Source organism: Octopus bimaculoides, chromosome 15 (assembly GCF_046866305.1).
Source record: "Octopus bimaculoides isolate indiv1 chromosome 15, ASM4686630v1, whole genome shotgun sequence".
Taxonomy (NCBI): domain Eukaryota; kingdom Metazoa; phylum Mollusca; class Cephalopoda; order Octopoda; family Octopodidae; genus Octopus; species Octopus bimaculoides.
The window spans coordinates 53,569,023-53,569,328 of NC_142942.1; positions in this window are offsets into that span (position 1 = coordinate 53,569,023).

A 306-nucleotide genomic window follows, 5' to 3' on the forward strand; every position below is an offset into this window, starting at 1 on the left:
AGCAATGTGTCAAAGCAAGAAATCCTATTACACTCACCTTAAATGTCAATAAGTAAAGTTTTGTGTTTGTTTGAGATTGTTTTGAAGTTATATCTGATGTCAAGGGACCTAGATCATCTCCCTTCTAAAAAATTTTTTCTTCAACTGAGACCATAAAATATGAAAGGTCCCTAACTGACTTCATTTTATGAAAGACATTTTAGTAGGGAGAGTATTTCAAAGGGTCAATTAGATTGTAATCTATAATTATTCCTATTACGTAAATGTTAAAGGCAAAGATGAAAAAAACAGAAAGGAGGTGATATT